This window comes from Lolium rigidum, chromosome 6, assembly GCF_022539505.1.
Source record: "Lolium rigidum isolate FL_2022 chromosome 6, APGP_CSIRO_Lrig_0.1, whole genome shotgun sequence".
In the NCBI taxonomy this organism is placed as follows: domain Eukaryota; kingdom Viridiplantae; phylum Streptophyta; class Magnoliopsida; order Poales; family Poaceae; genus Lolium; species Lolium rigidum.
The window spans coordinates 289,448,114-289,464,406 of record NC_061513.1 but is presented as its reverse complement, the minus strand read 5'-3'; positions in this window follow the sequence as shown (position 1 = coordinate 289,464,406).

Here is a 16,293-nt window from a genome sequence, read left to right as displayed (position 1 = left end):
TTCTATGGCTCATGGGATTCTACAGCTACAAACCGGGACTTTCAAATGGGATGTACAATTGTTTTTGAGTAATGGGTTGTGATGCTAAAGTACACGTGTATACTCTTGAAAACCGGACTGTAAGACACTGCCTTAGGCAAGGCGCATGTCATGCTTGTGAATATAAATTCATTTTACAAACGTATTTAGTTAACATATATAAATTACTATTTATTTCTTAATTAACTTATAAGTTCTATTCCCAATGTATACGCCATTGAATTGTATCCGAGGAAGATAGTGATAAAAATAGAAATTTATAATAAGACAAATGGCATAGCCCAATCAATCATATCAGTCATGTTCATGGATACATATTTTAGAATTATTGCTACACTATCGAAGCATAGTAAAAGAGGCATATTCATACCAAGGGTACTTATATATAAGCGTAATATAATTTTCAATATCTCAATAGAAGGTTCAAGCGTCCGTCTAGATTAGTACCGATTCATTGGCTTCATTTGCACCCAATCATGCCTCAGGTGTTACTTAATAGAGAATAGCAGTTAGATATACATCACTTTAGTAAGGCAGTGACACCATGAGTGTACCTTGGTTGGCTGCTGACTAGCTTCTTTTTGAGGCATTGTTTAGTTCATTTGTATTTTTACCTCCAATGAATTTTGGGACAGGACAAAATTTGGTGTTTGCCCATCCCTACTCATTCTTTTAAATAGTTTTTCTGAAAAGGTAAGCGTGCACTAGTATGATGGAGAGTTTATAAGCTAGGAAAAATCATGGGGTTTATGGGGATATCTTGGAATTATCCTGTCCAAACCTATTGGATAAGTAAAGGGATTATTGGGGATTTTCCGCAGGATAATCCCCTCCGATCCCCGTAAGTACACTAGAAGTAAACAAGACCCCAGAGGGTCGGAGGGCTTAGGGTGGAGTCTAGGAATGGGCAGGAACTGAGGAAGGAGAGGAGCAGGCTCCAAGAGCTCGTCGTCGGCTCAAAGGCAAGCCCAACGAGCGTAGCGAAGGGAGCAACAGTGGTATGGTCGGAGCAGCGCGGCGTTGGTCTGGTGGAGGGGAGAGGTGAGACCTTTATCTGGTGGAGGCCGGCGGAGTGGACCGGCGTTCTGGTGTTCTAGTGGAGGCTGGCGACGTGGAGCAACACGACGATGGTGGAAGATCGAGAGATGGATTTTTTTTGGTAGAGGAGCGAACCGTTGACATCATTGATTTATGTTAGGCCGTAACCATGGCTGTTAGGTTGGGTCGGAAATGAGTAGAGGACGGTAGGCCGTTCTGCACTCTGCCCGATGGGCTACTACTGCACAACGCCTACAAAAAAGAGTGTCTCCTACCTGACAGCTTCACGCGTTCGCGAGCGCGCTGTTGCTTGCAACACTTGCGAATGGGTCACGGCCCACCATCCTACACCACGTCCTCTTCCTCCCCCACGTCCTTTTCAGTCTCATGAGATTCCGACCATCCATCAATTCCCCTGTCGCAACCGCCTACCTCATCACCCGCGTGCGGCGTTGCTCCTGCCACGCCTCGGTGCCCCGCGCTGCTCAAGTTGACGCTGATCCACTGCCGTCCTCGGTTTCCCTCTAACCCCCTCCCCTCCCCCCACCACCACCACCCACCTTCTTCTCCGACGCCACCTCACCCGCACATGGAACCCTAAGGACCAACACCAGCAAGCTCGTGCACCCAAAACCCTGAATTCCAGTCCTCGCCTCCATCAGCGACGCCACGGCCAGTAGCGCAACCCCCATCTCCGGCAAGGTGGTCTTCTTCTTCAACTTCGTTCCGTCCTTTTTTGAACAGCCCAGACCTAGGCACTCGGTGGAGCCGTGGAGGTACGTGTCAACGTGATAAGCTTCACGTTGAGCATGAACTAGGGATTACCAGCAAAATTCTTCTCTTACAAAGAGCAAAAAGCAAAAATCAGAATGGGTGTTCAGATCTTGACCAGTGCAAAAAACTACAATGAGCTCGAACCACATGAGAGATACGCATCGTACCAAAAGGCCCTGGCGGCTGGCGTGCGTGCGTGCCGGCCGGCCGGCCTCGGCGGAACAGTGCAGCACGTACGTCTCCGACGTGGCACCCAGCGTCCAAACCAGAAATCCAGAACATTTTGGATGATCTAGCTGGATCGAATCATCATCGTCGTAGAATAGTAGAGATGACGAGTCGTGGAAGGAACAGGGAGATGCTTTTCTCCTGTAGGCTCTCGCCGCCCACTCCATGCACGATTGCTTCGCTTGCATCTAGTATTGCCTTGTTTGTGCAACAATGGCGCAAAGCGCTTGTCAATTTTAAAAACTAAAAGATATTTTTACGAGTTATTAAAAATCTAAAAGTAATTCTGGAGATTGTCTGTCATACATGCGCGCATCACACAATCATACAAAATCTTAACCTAATTTTTTTTTATTCTAGGCAAAAATGACAAAATGTGATATGTTTTGGAGATTTTTTTTTCGACAGAGAGCATATATTAATATCGCAGAAATACCAATTATACCTAGCCTCTGCTACAACGTATTGCCCTAGCGGCATTACAGATGCACAACAAAAAAAAAAGAATTACATAAAAGAAAAATCCGCTAGAGTGGTCTATAACTTGAAACAATAATACTAACACCACCAAGACAGTACCAGATGTCTAGCTTCTCCAAAGACGACGCCTCCAAGAAGGAAACGGTGCACAAGATCCGTCGTTGTCCGATCACAGATCTTAGGATTTCACCCTGAAGAAACTCCTTGCTCTCAAAACAATGTCTACAACAAGGCCATTGTCAGGCACAATCAACTAAGGCTAGACCATGGATTTTCACCATGAAAGATAAGACTATGAACTTCTCATATGCAGTCACCCCCGCATGCATTGCCACTGCTCCAAGTCATAAAACACCAAGCCATTTCCTCATCGCCACAAAGACTCGAACCACCATTGCTAGTCCCAGATCTCGGCTGTCATGACATTCTCCGCCAGCACCATGGGACGAGAAAGGGTACCCCATGATATTAACAGCCATCAGAGTTTCGAAGCGCTCCCTCTGAAACCAAACGGTCAGAAAACACGGGTCCGCATGACCAAAACCCACCCGATCCAGCAATCTCCAGACATGAATCGTGCAGTGAAGTTCGCCGACTGATCCTTCCGGAACATGGACACTGCAACTAGATAATTGAGGATAGGCATCCAGCAAATCATCATCTTGGCGCAAGAAGAAAATCCTAGGACTACCACCTTTTCTTCGTACTACTACATGTTGGATCCTCATGTGCCGCATGAACCTTCCTCCTCCACAATTGTCACCTCATCACCTTCTCTCTACTATCATTGCCTCCTCTCCTGCTCCAACTATCCCACTTGTCGCGTGAAACATCAAAGTCGACACTGGCGTCTCAACTATGTAAGCCCGACACCAACAAGGAAAGGGGAAGGGAGGGATTCACTCTCCCAACTACGAGATTCATCGCATCACTAGACACGGGTCAACCTCTATTCCACTCACTATTCCATCTCCTGCCCCAATTGACGAGCAAATGTTCAGTAATTAGTTTCTCAAATAAAACCTCGATTTGATGGGCACGACGAAAACTTCGGTAGTCAAGTGATGTCATTCTTATGATTTTGTACTATATAAATTTCTAGTGTGTGAACCATTTATTTCTCGGTTGCAACTCTGTTTTTAGATGGAAGGCTCAGCTGAGCCTAGATTTAAATTAATAAAGCCAACACCGCCGAGTACAAGCAGGTTCAAAACCACCCGGAAACAGTTGCAACTCTAATATATCTCAGTTGCAACCTTAGTTGCAACTAAAAATCTTAGTCCAACTTCAGTTGCAACTCATATGGCGCACGAATTGTAATGCGATATCACGATTTTGGAGTTGAACGAACTCTAACTTCTCAGTCAGCTAACAATTAGCTCTGATAAAAAAAAGCCAGCTAAGAATTACCTAAAACGTATAAACAATTATGCACCTCTCCCATCCCATGCTGTGGTAATTAAGATTCCGATCATGTAGAGTACCCATATGTCGTTGGAATATTTGAACGGGGCAGATCACTGCTAGTGCCGCAGATGCTGAGCAGATTGAGACCAGACGAGCCTTTGCTTGTTCCACGCTCAGAAAAGCACACTCATGGAGTTAGATGGTCGTTGTCGACATGCCCCAAGCTATCCGTTTCCGGTGCTATAATCCGTTGCTCCATCCCCCGAACATGATAGGCTGACGGGTCACCCAATCCGAGTTGGACCATATGTCGGCTGTGTGCCCCACACCCATCGTCAGTCTCGTCTCCACACTAGCTAGCGTGGATAAGCAAACACATCCACAGAACAAAGAATGTTGTTGCGCACGAAAAAATGTCTCATATCATGAACTTTCTCCAACGAATCGAGCAGCATGTGAAGTGAACCTGGTCACTTCCGTCTCGAGAGAGAAGAGAATAGCTTACGCGTTCCGACGTGGAAGGCGGAACCAAGCAGGTGGTACGTCCTAATCGCCATCCATTTCTGCGTCTTTCCATCGATTGTAGGACGAGGACCAGCTAGCTAGCCACGGCAAGCAGCGACTTTTGACTGGATCGAGAACAACGGACGTGCATGCTTGGCGCCAAGTGCTCCTTTTCGCAATCATCCGTAGAATCTCCATCGATCGCTCACTATATGGAACTCTCTCTCTCTGTTACTACAGGAGGTTGGTGAGCTTGACTATATGTCTATGTATGGCACCTAGTGCGATTTCCATTAGTTAGTCGCTGTTAGACTGTACATATACGTAGAGCTTCTGTGTATTATACCTGTAACATTGTACATGTTGTACACTATAAATATAAACCCTACGCCAACCCTATTGGGTGTTGAGCGTTCCCAAACCCTGTTTTACATGGTATCAAGACCTAATCTGATCCAATCATGACTTCCGCCACCCTCTCCACCGCGTTGGCCGCCGCCGCCTCAACGGCCGCCATCGCCTCGGTTCCTTCCGCCTCGAGCACGACGGTCACCTCTGCGGCATCGTCGGGCGCCTCCTGTCCCGCGTCGGCTGTCGCTGCTCTGCCGGCGTCGACCGCCTCTGCTTCCATCGCGTCGACCACGTCGTCTACTCCCGCGATGCAATCTGCCTCGACCACCGCGTCGGTGTCGCCGTTCCTCGCGGCTCTTCTCACTGGGACAGCTCCTCCGCCCCTTGTTCCGCCGCCGATCTCCACGCGCGCGGCGGGCTCGATCTTCGCCAATGGCGTCGGGTGGCCCTTCTCCGCCCTGGTCTCTCCGCTAGCCCAGGCGCCATCGCCACAATCGGCGCCGTCTCCTGCGCAAGCTCCCTCGGCACCGCCCATGGCTCCTTTGCCCGCGTATTACACGCCGGCCCCGGCTGCCCCTGCTCCGATCACGGCTCTTCCTGGCGTCCCTGGCGCTGCTGCTCCGCTGCCGCCGCTAGCCGTGTCGGCGCCCCTGGTGCCTTATGGTGCAGGTCCCTACGGCCAGCCTTTGTTCTACGGCATGCCGCCCATGTCCTATGGGCCGCACTCTCCGCCGCCACCTCCACCCGTCGCGGACACGACGCCTGCTGCCGTTCCTGTCGCTGTGCCTGCTGCTGTACCGGACGCTGGCCATGCTATACCTGCTGCTCCGTTCCACTTCGCCCATCTTCTGATGGTCAAGCTCAACGCCGACAACTATCTCCTGTGGCGAGCCCAAGTGTTGCCTCTTCTGCGCAGCCATTACCTCGAGGGCTTTGTTGATGGGACACTGCTGTGTCCTCCGGCTGTTATTCAGGTTACAACGGCTGACGGTGCCCCGATGGTTATCACTAACCCGGCGCATCGCCTTTGGGTTGCTCAGGATCAAGCCATCCTTGGTGCTATACAGTCCTCGCTCACTCCCTCGGTGGCGGGCATGGTTGTCTTTGCTACGTCCTCGCGAGATGCTTGGGCAACGCTAGACTCCAGCTTCTCCTCGCAGTCTATGGCTCGGTCTATGGCGATCCGCACTAAACTTGGTGAAATCAAGAAGCTGGACTCCTCTATGTCCACCTATTACAACAAGGTCAAGGAGATGGCGGACATCCTTTCTTCCATTGGGCAGCCTCTCCGCGATGAGGAGTTCACCTCCTTCCTTCTCAACGGACTTGACGAAGATTATGAGGCTCTTGTGGAGAACATCAACGGTCGGGACACTCCTCTTCCGCCCCGCGAGCTTTATGCTCGCCTTCTCAATACTAAGCAACGTTGCCTGAAGATGCGTCCTGATGGTCCCTCTGATGCTGCGGCCAACGCGGCCTATCGTGGTGGCGGACGTGGCCCTCAGCAGCCGCGCTCGCAAGGCGGGCCTCCGCCGCAGCCCCGCCAGCCAGCCCCACCGCCCCGCCCTAACAGCAACACCGCTGGCCGTGGCCGTGCCTGGCAGTGCCCGGCTTGTGGCGCCAAGGTGCCCTGTCAGCTTTGCGGCATTGAGGGCCATCTTGCTTCTCGGTGCCACATACGCTTCAAGCAAGAGTTCCTTGGTATTGGGAATGATGGTCGCGGTAATGAGAAACAGGCGGCTCTCACAACACAGGGGTCTACTTCGTCTTACCCTATTGATCCCACGTGGTACATGGACACTGGCGCTACTGATCACCTGACACATGATCTCTCTCACCTCACCTCGCGGGAGTCCTACACCGGCCACGACCAGGTTCGCACCGCTGACGGGTCAGGTATGCACATGCCAGACATCCCTTCTTACCCGTACATCCAAGTCTATTCATCTTCGTAATGTTCTTCGTGTTCCCTTGGTCACTCGTAATTTACTGTCTGTTAAAAAGCTCACTCTTGATAATGATGTCTTTGTTGAGTTTCACCCTTTTCATTTTTTTGTCAAGGACCGAGTCACGCGGGACGTTTTTCTTAGAGGTTGGAGTCGCCATGGCCTTTACTCTCTTGATGTGCCTGCCGCCCCCCATGTTCTCAGTGCCGTGCGAGCTTCGTCATCACATTGGCACTCTCGCCTTGGTCATCCTGCCACTCCCATTGTTCGTCATGTGCTTCGTCGTCATGATCTCCCATTTGTGTCTAGTAATAAAGAACCTACAGTCTGTGATGCCTGTCAGCAAGGCAAGAGTCATCAGTTACCCTTTTCAGTGTCAAATTATGTAGCCAAAACTCCTCTTGAGCTTATTTATTCAGATGTGTGGGGCCATGCCCAAACTTCTGTTAGTGGTCACAACTATTATGTCAGTTTTATTGATGCTTATAGTCGCTTTACATGGATTTATCTGCTGAAACGCAAGTCTGATGTGTTTGATGTCTTCTTGCAATTCCAACGTCATGTAGAGAGGCTCCTCAAGGCGAAAATTGTTTATGTTCAGTCCGACTGGGGGGGGTGTGAGTATCACAACCTTAGTTCCTTCTTTCAGAAGCATGGCATTGCTCACCGTGTCGCTTGCCCCCATACTCATCAACAGAACGGCGTAGCTGAGCGTAAACACCATCACATTGTTGAAACTGGCATAACCCTTCTTGCGCATGCATCTGTTCCTTTTCGTTTTTGGAGTGATGCGTTCATTACAGCTTGTTTTCTCATTAACAGGCTTCCCACTAGACTTCTGAATATGAAAACACTTGTTGAGCTCTTATTTCATGAACCTCCAGACTACACCTTTCTCAAAGTGTTTGGGTGTGCGTGTTGGCCACACCTACGTCCCTACAATAGTCGCAAACTGGAGTTCCGTTCCAAACAGTGTGTTTTCCTTGGCTATAGTTCCATGCAAAGGGTACAAGTGTCTCCACATCCCATCCAATCGTGTCTATATCTCTCGTGATGTTGTCTTTGATGAAAATCTATTCCCGTTTGCTCCCCCAGTTCCACCAGTGTCCACTAATCAGCCCTTGGTGTCTTCTCCTACTTTGCCTGCTCAATTTGATGATGTTGCATATTCTCCTGTTTTGCTTCCTAACCATGGTGCCGGTGTTGGACGAGGTGCTCGCCTTGAGATTCTGGATGATCCCCCTCTGGCTTCTCCTGCTACCCCTGTTCACATCGATCCGGCGGCGCCTTGCATGGCCCATGCAACTCCCTCGGTTGCCGTGCTGCTGCCCGCTCATGCGCCTGAGCGCGCTGCCGCGCCCGGCACGTCCTCACCTCCTGCTGGGTCGCGCCCTGCGTCGCCTCTTGCTGGGTCGCGCCCTACGTCGCCCTCGCCTGGGTCGCCCGCGGCGACGTCTGCCACCTCGTCGCCTGCCTCCTCAGCTGGGCCGCTTGCATCACCGACTGGGCCACCGTGCTTGTCACCGCTCCTGTCGCCAGCGCCAACGCCACCTGCTGCCTCGTCACCTGCGACCGAGTCGCCGGCTGTCTCGCCTCCTGTGACCACGGCTCCCCCTTCCACCGTGCCTGCACCTGTGCTCTCTCGGCCTCACACCCGTAGTCGGAGTGGCATCTCTCGCCCCAAAGAGCGCACTGATGGGACTGTTGCTTGGCTTGCCGCGTGTCTGTCTCAAGCAGTTGCGGATCCTACTGCTGAGCCTCGTCACTACTCTGCAGCAATGCAGATCCCTCATTGGCGTCAAGCTATGGACCTCGAGTATCAGGCTCTTCTCAAGAATAAAACATGGTCCTTAGTTCCGCCACGGCCAGGTCTCAACGTTATTGACTGCAAATGGGTGTTTAAGGTGAAGAAACATGCAGATGGTACCATTGAGCGCTATAAGGCTCGCTTGGTGGCAAAGGGATTCAAACAGCGGTATGGTATTGATTATGAGGATACATTCAGTCCTGTTGTCAAGCCGACCACTATTCGTATTCTGCTTTCTGTGGCTGTTACTCATGGGTGGTCTCTCCGCCAGCTGGATGTTCAGAATGCTTTCCTTCATGGAGTCCTTGATGAGGAGGTTTACATGCGTCAGCCACCTGGGTTTGCTGATCCTTCTCGTCCTGACCACGTGTGTCGCTTGGTGAAGGCCTTGTATGGTCTTAAGCAAGCTCCACGTGCCTGGCATGCACGCCTTGGAGCTGCTCTTCGTGCTCATGGTTTTGTTCCCTCCACAGCAGATACATCCCTGTTTCTGCTTCAGCGTCCAGAGGTCACTATGTATCTCTTGGTCTATGTTGATGATATTATCTTGGTCAGCTCCTCTCGCTATCAGCATCGACCGTCTTGTTGCTTTGCTTGGGGCTACTTTTGCTGTGAAAGACGTTGGGAAACTGCACTATTTTCTTGGTCTCGAGGTGACTCATGATGATACTGGACTATCTCTCACTCAGAAGAAGTATTCTCAGGATTTGCTTCGTCGTGCTGGCATGCTTGACAGTAAGCCTGCCGTGACTCCTATGTCCACTGCTGACATCCTTACAGCCGCCGATGGTGTGCTCTTGTCTTCTGAGGATGCGACGGAGTATCGCAGTGTGGTTCGCGGTCTTCAGTATCTCACTATTACCAGGCCTGATATATCTTATGCGGTTAATCGCATTTGTCAGTATTTGCACTCACCCAGAGATCCTCATTGGGCTGATGTGAAGCGCATTCTGCGCTACATTCGGCATACGCCGTCCTATGGACTTCGCCTTCGTTCTGCTCCTTCAGCCTTGCTCTCTGCGTTCTCTGATGCAGATTGGGCTGGTAGTTCTGATGATAGGCGATCTACGGTCTTTGGTCCTAATTTGATCGCCTGGAGTGCTCGCAAGCAAGCTACAGTGTCTCGGAGCAGTACTGAAGCTGAGTATAAAGCTGTGGCCAATGCCACTGCTGAACTTATCTGGGTGCAGTCTTTGTTACGAGAGTTGCGCATTCCGCAAGCTCGGCCTCCTGTTCTTTGGTGTGATAACATTGGGGCGACATATCTGTCATCTAATCCTGTGTTCCATGCTCGAACCAAGTTGACTATCATTTTGTGAGGGAACGTGTTGCACGGAAGCTTCTTCAGATCAGGTTTATCTCCTCCAAAGATCAACTTGCTGACATCTTCACAAAGCCACTGTCCTTGCCTTTGTTTCAAGGCTGTCGTCGCAATCTCAACTTGTTAGATGTTAGATAACAGAGTTGAGATTGAGGGAGGGTGTTAGACTGTACATATACGTAGAGCTTCTGTGTATTATACCTGTAACATTGTACATGTTGTACACTATAAATATAAACCCTACGCCAACCCTATTGGGTGTTGAGCGTTTCCAAACCCTGTTTTACAGTCGCCATTGTTGAAACCTCGGACGCCTCCACCAAATCATCGATTGATGCTCATATGTATGTCCATGAAATTGGGTGGTCGTAGTAGTGGTCTCTTTCTGTTTCTACTACTCCCTTCGATTATAGTAAGTGTCGAGATTTTATTTTAAATTAGCGCCATAATAGCTGTTGGGGTGTTGTTTTAAATGTGCTCTAATTTGAACTGAAACACCGATACTTATTTTGTTGTGGATATAAGGAAGTAGATTTTTGTTGGGAGCTCACAATTTAGTCATTGGATGCACTTGGCACTTGTTTTTACAATACTCAACGAGCCACGTTAGCTGAGTTGCAGCGTTTTTTTCGAACAGGTATGACCTTGTAGGACCTAGAGTTTCTATTTCATCGGAGGTAGGTGTAAAATTACAATAAGGACCATAAGAAACTTGAAAATTACTACAAGGCCCTCCACTATTACATAGAACACCTTAAAAGAGCACAAATCTGGGTGCGGATGACATCACTAACCCTCACAAAAACAGGATCAAGCCCTTCGAACTCGCTGACGATGAACAACCTCTAGGCGTAGCCACTTATGGTCGAACTGGGGCCGTGGCCATTTGGTTAAGTAGAAACTTGAGAAGTTGCATCGAGGTTTAGAGAAGATCTTTCAGTAAAGTAACAAGAAGCACAAATAGCATTTGATGCCGATGGCGGCTGGATTAGCCCTCTGACCAAAGATAGCGACGATTGAAGAGCGCCGCCGTTTGGGAACCACCGTAGGGACCCGAAACTCCAATAGCTCCCAAAGCCATCGCCGTGCCCTGACCTCCATCAAGCAAGCTATGTCCTCCCCCTCGCCGCCACGGGGCCAATAGAACACAGATAGCATCATGAGTGTGACATTTTGGCTGAAAAGTCTGTTGCGTCTATCTAGATAATATCTCTGCTATTTCACTCAAACAAATTCAGGCGCTCCCCGCTCCTTTCTTGAAAGATTGTTACCTGATAAGGATTTATTTTGTTCTATGATAAAATAAAGGGATAGAAATATTCCCGATCGTATGTTGAAGACTTGAAGTGCTTGCTCAGAATTGTATTAGAATGATATTATCTCCTATCTATTGATACAGAGGCCGGAGTGCTCTCATATCGAAAAAATTATCTCCTATCTTTTTTTATCATATGACCCCACCAAACCTTGGTCGAGAATCGAGACTTTCTTGCTAAAACTTAGCATCTTGTGTGTACTAGTGTACTATGAGACATTGTTTGCTATCCTATTAACCCTAGCATTTTTTGCTACCGATATTTGGCTACGGACTCGTAAATTCGCATATGGGGACACGGTTTACTGATTTTTTAATTCACAAGTAATTACATGTGTAGAAGCTAGGAACAGCAAATTACCTTCTTGTTTGCTCACCTGAGGGTGCCAAAGCAGCTCCGAGCCTCTCCGATTGACAATGTTGATGCCCCGTTCCAACTCTAAGTTCCAAAGGGGTAGAATTAGACTTTTAAGTGGAAAATGAATATGGAGCAGGAAATGAAATCATTAGTTAGATGTACAGTACATCACATTTTTTTGAAAATGTACAGTATGTCAGCTTTAGTAAGGCAATAGCATCAAGAATGTACCTTCGAGCATCTCCAACAGACGCTGTATAAGGCGCGCGCGGGCAAAAAACCCGCCGGTTCAGCGCGCGCGGACGGCCACGCGAATCCCAGCGGACGCGGGTTGAAGGCGCGCGCGCCAAAATATTTGCCGCGCCCTCGCTTTTGGGTCATCCCGCGCGGAAAAGTTGGCGCGTCAACCGTTTAAAGCGCGGCGGAAGGGAGGTTTAGCGCGCCAAATTTTTGTACGCCTGTTGGAGATGCTCTTAGGCTGAGGGTCGAGTCAGAGACGTGTAGGGAGTAGGGATAGGGACCGAGAAACGAGAGAAGCCTGCAGGAGCTCGCCGCCGACTCAAAGCCGGGCTCAAGGAGCGGAGCTGAGGGAGCGGCGGCGCGGTGGTCTGGTGGAGGGGCCGGCGTAGGGGAGCGGCGCCACGGTGGGAGATGGCTCGTGGACACCCAGAACGTGAAAGCAGAAACCGCCGCCGCCGCTCTTTCCTTCCCCCATTTTTTCCTTCTTCTCTTTTTTCGGTATAAAGGAAAGAGCAGCGAACCGCTGACGGCATTCGTTTGGGCCGTGGAGCCCATAGCCCCGCGACTTTCTGGCCTAGCTCGGAAGCGAACGCATCCTGGCCCGCTGGCCTACTGCTGCACAAGGCTCCTAGTTTCTTTCGAGTGCAAAATGTTGTTTCTCTCGAAAAAAGCAGTGAAAAAACTCCACTGGAGTTGAGAGTCGATCTGTCGTTCAGTCTCGATGAAACAGTGCAGCATGTTCGTCTCCAACGTGACGCCATGCGTCTAAACAAAACTAATTTGGGTGATCATTGTCATAAAATATAATAGAATGAGTCATGGAAGGACGAGGGACATTCCAGTTGCTTGCCTGGTCGCTTGTGGGAACCGGAGCTGCTTTCTCTCTACCACGAGCATGATTGTGTTAAGTCGCCTGTACCTGCTGCTTTGCTTGTGCAACAACAACGGATGCTAATTAAGTAATTAATGGTGTCATGTCAATTAACTTCTTTTGTAGTACTTCGCACGTGAATCTTCATGTTTAGTATCGAAAGCAAATTTGATAAATACCGGTTCCCTATTTTCAAATAGTTATTGCAAGTTTGGTTGTAATTGAATTTTTTTCAGTAGCAAGTGACATTACAAGTTAGAATTATATATTTCAGAAGCAAGTGCCGTTACAACTAAAAACCTTTTCAGTTGTAATTAGGGACTGTTGACGTCGACAGTGTGGGTGTAACAAGGAGGATAGGGCGGCAGGATGTGGTGGCCAAATGGACTACAAAGCAGGAGGTCTTCGTGGGGAGGTGAATCTACCGCCGTCCTCGCGTCTAGAAAACTTGTCGATCCTGCGTGTTTCTAGGGATCTCTGGCTTACACAAATACAAACCAGACCGTCATTTATTTTTGTGTAATGAGATGTGATGCTTAAGTACACATGTATACCCTTAGAAACCGGGCTGCCAAACAACATATAAGACGTACTACATGTCATGTGTGTGCATATAAATTCATTTTACAAACTTATTTAATAAACAAGTACAAATCATAATTTATTTCTTAATTAATTTATAAGTTGTTACCAAAATTTCTATTCCGAGTGATTCAAAAAATATTATATTCTCATATGTATACACGATTGAATTGAATCCGAGGAACGTGATGATAGAAATACAAATTTATAATAAGACAAATGCATGGCCCAATCAACTGAATCAGTAATGTCCGTGGATACATATTTTTGAATTATTTCTACATTATCAAAGCATAGTAACACTCGTAGAAACAAGGGCTTTAGTTTTTTGCCCCAAAGAGCTTTTGCACCGAATTTGGCACGAACCGGTGCAAAAGGGGGTCATTAGCACCGGTTCGTGTTTCGAGGGACCTTTAGCACCGGTTCGTGTTACGAACCGGTGCAAATGAGCTATCTTTTGCACTGGTTCGTAACACGAACCGGTGCTAAAGGGTTGGCGTCAGCCGCGAACCCTTTTGCACCGGTTCGTGTTACGAACCGGTGCTAAAGGTCTACCCTTTAAACCGGTGCAAAAGGTTTTTCTGCTCCCCACGCACCTCCACACACCCCCCCCGGATCGCCTTTTTTAACACTGTAAAATAGAAAAGAAAATGATAGAAAATTCCAAGAAATAAAATCTTTTGAGATTCCTGTATGTTACGCAACCTACTATTAGGGAAAATTAACAAATTTGAATTTGAATTTTTTTTGCAATAAAAGTTTGGAAAATGGTAAAACTGCATAACTTTTGCATACGACGTCGAAAAAAAACGTATAATATATCAAAATCATCGTGGGAAAAAGTTACATCAGAATTCACCCGAGTTTACCCGGTTAGCCAATTTTTAGATTCTCAAAATTCCAAATTAAAGTATGAAAGCAGGAAGATTTTAGTTTTTTTAGAAATTTAGGATTTTTTATTTTTTATTTTTCAAAATTAAAATTAATAATTGCATTCTGCATAAAGATTACTATTAATTTTAGAAAATTATAATTTTTCAAATTTTCAGGTTTTAGGTTTGGCAAAAAAAATGAAAAAAACGAAAAATCTTAAAAATAATTATAAATAATACAAATTATAAAGTTAATGTTTATTTATTTATTCAAGATTATTATTATATCATTACTTTTGTTTATTAAAATAATTATTTGAAATTCGAACAATAAAGAAATATGACATCGACCGATATGTTAATAGGACTGATATGATACTAGTATCACATACATGCGCGCGAAGCACTTGGATGCGGGATGGAAAGGAACTTTGAAGTTAAGCGTGCTAGTGCTAGAGTAGCGGGAGGATGGGTGACCGAGCGGGAAGTCTAAGCATGAGTAATTAATTAGACTAGAGAAAATGGTAGTTAGAGACTAAACTTGTGAAATAACTAAAATATTAGAAATTCTGGAAAAAAAAGAGGGAGTGAAAAAAAAATCGAAAAAAAATTACGGTAGCGGGGTTCTACCGCGGCAGCGTTTTGGGCTGTTTTCCTGCCGCGGTAGACCCTTTAGCACCGGTTCGAACCAGTGCTAAAGGTCCTCCCGCTGGGGCGCCCGGCTGCCGCCACGTGGTGCACCCTTTAGCCGAACCGGTGCTAAAGGGGGGCCTTTTGCACCGGATCCTTTGCACCGGTTGGGCATCCGGTGCATATAGCCCTTACCAACCGGTGCAAAAGGGCCATTTTCTACTAGTGTAAAAGAGATATATTCATATCACGAATACATGTATATATGTGTAATATAATTTTTTGATATCTCAATAGAAGGTTCAACCGTCTATTACACGAGGTGTTACTTAACGGCAGTGGATAACCGTTAGATATACGTCACCTTTATGTAGGCATTAACACCATGAGTGTACCTTGGGTGGGTGCTGACTAGCCTACTTCTCTTGAGAGGGGCGGATGGCTGGGGTGGTGTACGGGAATTGGAGAGAAACCAAAGAAGGAGAGGAGCAGCCTGTAGGAGCTCGCCACCGACTCAAATGCAAGCTAGAGGAGCGGAGCGGCGGGAGAGTCGATGGTCTGGTGTGGAGATCAAAGTAGGAGAGCAACGTGGCTTTGGTATGGTGGAGGTCAGTGGTGCTGCGATGGTCTAGTGGTGGCCGTTGGAGAGAACATCATCATTGTGTTCTACTGGAGGCTGGCAAAGTGGAGCGGCGCGGTGGTGGTGGGATGAGTTCCAGAGACGGATCTTTATTTTTGGTAGAGGAGCGAACCAATGGAGATATTCTTTTGTGATGGGTCGTAACTGTAGCTTTTGGTTTTGGTCGGAAATGAATAGAGGTTATTAGGTCATCCCGCATTCTTGCCCGTTGGGCTACTGCTGAACAACGTTCCTCCTTTCTTTCGCCTGCAAAATGGAGGTTTCCTATTTGACGCTTCACGCGCCGGCAACGCCTCGGCACCCCGCCCTACTCGAGCCGCCGATGCTCCGGCACCGGTGATACATCTCCAACGTATCGATAATTTCTTATGTTCCATGCTACATTATTGATGATATCTACATGTTTTATGCACATTATATGTCGTATTTACGCATTTTCTGGAACTAACCTATTAACAAGATGCCGAAGAGCCAGTTGATGTTTTCTGCTGTTTTTTGTTTCAGAAATCCTAGTAAGGAAATATTCTCGGAATTGGACGAAATCAACGCCCAGGTTCCTATTTTGCCCGGAAGCATCCAGAACACCCGAGAGTCGCCAGAGGGAGGCCACGTGGGGCCCACATGGTGGCGGCGCGGCCCAGGCCCCGGCCGCGCCGCCCTAGTGTCTCGGCCCCACCGTGACTCCCCTCTGACCTTGCCCTTTCGCCTACTTAAAGCCTCCGTCGCGAAACCCCCAGCACGAGAGCCACGATACGGAAAACCTTCCAGACGCCGCCGCCGCGAATCCCATCTCGGGGATTCAGAGATCGCTCCGGCACCCCGCCGGAGAGGGGATTCATCTCCCGGAGGACTCTTCATCGCCATGATCGCCTCCGAAGTGATGAGTGAGT